This window comes from Camelina sativa, chromosome 9 (assembly GCF_000633955.1).
Source record: "Camelina sativa cultivar DH55 chromosome 9, Cs, whole genome shotgun sequence".
Lineage (NCBI taxonomy): Eukaryota > Viridiplantae > Streptophyta > Magnoliopsida > Brassicales > Brassicaceae > Camelina > Camelina sativa.
This window is the reverse complement of record NC_025693.1, coordinates 3,050,454-3,052,513: the sequence shown is the minus strand read 5'-3', so window position 1 is coordinate 3,052,513 and position 2,060 is coordinate 3,050,454. Positions and strand designations below refer to the sequence as shown.

The window sequence follows — 2,060 nt, the reverse complement described above, 5'->3', positions numbered from 1 at the left end:
GAGAGATTTCACATCATCATTCACGCGTCCATGGGCGAATTCACATGAATTTGTTTAATTAGGACACAAAAACGTTTAAGAGTCACTTCACACTTACAAAGCATATTTTTTTACCACTTCTAATATTTTCCAATGGATCGTAAATTTTAATGCTTTGGATGATTGATTACAAAGCTCATCATCGTGCGTTAGTACTACAAGTTACTTACACGGTTGAGATCTTCTTTACTTTTACATTCTCTTGTAGTCTTGTCTGCTAAACTGCTGGACAAACGAATAAGATGTCTTCACTTCACATCATTGGCCGAGTAGGGGTAACGGAGGCAAAACTAGCCGCATCGGCTCTTGTATAAGTTCAGTAAGCTGGCTTCTGGGACCTCGTAAAAGCTCCATAACAGCATTGTTGTGAACACAGTCTATTTTCTATATTAGCGAATATATGCGGTGCAAATATTTTCTACAAAAGTGAAGCAAACCCGTAAGAAACAACCCATCTTCATAAATGAAAGAGCATATAAGAAACAAAAGTACCCACACCAGCTTTGAATCAGCAACAGCTAAGGTTTCACCATCACAGTTTGCTTTCAAAAACTTGCGTAGACCCTTTGCTTGGAGTTCCCTCAAGCAATTTAGCCACAGCTTCAAGATCGAGCTTCAGATGTGTTGTCAAGCTTGTCAAAAGCTTTAAGCTTAACCATCTGTAACAACACCAAAAATGCTATGAAAAAAACCTAAACCAATAATATAAGCCAGTCTCTAAATATAAGAACTATGTATAGAAACAGAAGAAATCACCTTTCGGGCTGACTCTGCAGTCATGAGTTCAACTCATTACCCAAATCCTATAAAACAACCAAAATTTACAAACTTAGAATAAAGACAATCGATACATAGACCAGGTGAATTGAACACAGCACAAGGATGAAGATAATAACCTCAACATTAGAGAGCTTTCCTTCCTTCAAGACTCTAACGAGGGCAAAACCACCTGGCGTCTCAAACAGTGCTAGCATTTTCACAACTCAACGTCTCAAAGTAACCATACTTCCAAAGTTCTTCTTTAAGGAGCTACAGAAACTAAGCTAGTAAGAAACCATATTCAAGAAAAAGCCTTCGTCAAGTTTACAAATCATGATCTATGGGAAAAAAAAAAACAGAGTATATTACTCTGTTCAAATTCTTCAAAATCCGACGGAGGGACAAAATTTCACTAAGCTTTTGGGGCTATACAATGGAATTTTGTTTTTCCTTGAGTGTACAGAAAGATGACAAGTTACTCAATCAGAGACAATAAGATTAAAAACAAGAAAGACTCAAGGAAACTCGCAGACAGACTTAAACAAACGAGTACCAAGTTTCTTCAAGTGCCTCTTATCTCTTAATCATCCATTTCTAGAAGCAATCAGTCCCATTTCAGGGTCTATCTGAAGCAAACTGTTGTCAAACCCTGAAATAGAGGCAGCTAGGTCCACAACAACATTAAAGGCTTATGAGAGCTCCTCTTTGTTGAACTTGTTCCAAGCTTACTGTACGATGTAAATCAGTTTATGAGTAAGGTTTGTAGAATCTATGCAAGAGACAAGAAACTTAACCGTATTTCTTCAAAATTACTAACACAGATACACGTCCAACTACTAATAAATCTTTTTTAAAACACTGTTTCCATAAAACTCTACTGATCGGAGGGAACTAAACCATCAAGATTCTTCTGTCAACATTCATCTACATTAGAAGATTCTAGAAAGAGAGCTGCTCATAATAGAATAGATCCACAAATAAAATAGTCTCACAAATCCTCTGAAAAGCAGAATTAACAAGAATACAGTCGTTGGTAATTCAAAAACCAACAAGGAGTCTCTATGTAGATATAACTAAAAGATATTGTCAAAAACCTTATTCGGTATAAAAGGTTTTCTTATTTCTCTAGTTGTGTAGGCGAAGCCTTATATACAAGTACAATATTGAACCTAATACCAAAGTATGGAAATAACCCAAATATACAACATGTTTATGTTAATTACATAGATGAGCCCTGTCTCATAATACCCCTCCGCAAGCTG

At 36.3% G+C, this 2,060-nt stretch overlaps 1 long non-coding RNA gene across 1 annotated transcript; it reads right to left on the bottom strand.

Annotated features, from left to right (window-relative positions):
- On the bottom strand, window positions 94-1,064 carry LOC104710321. The gene is made up of 3 exons (XR_002033443.1): window positions 936-1,064; window positions 796-842; window positions 94-698 (listed from the first exon to the last, which is right to left on the bottom strand). It is a non-coding gene; the product is annotated as an uncharacterized LOC104710321 (long non-coding RNA).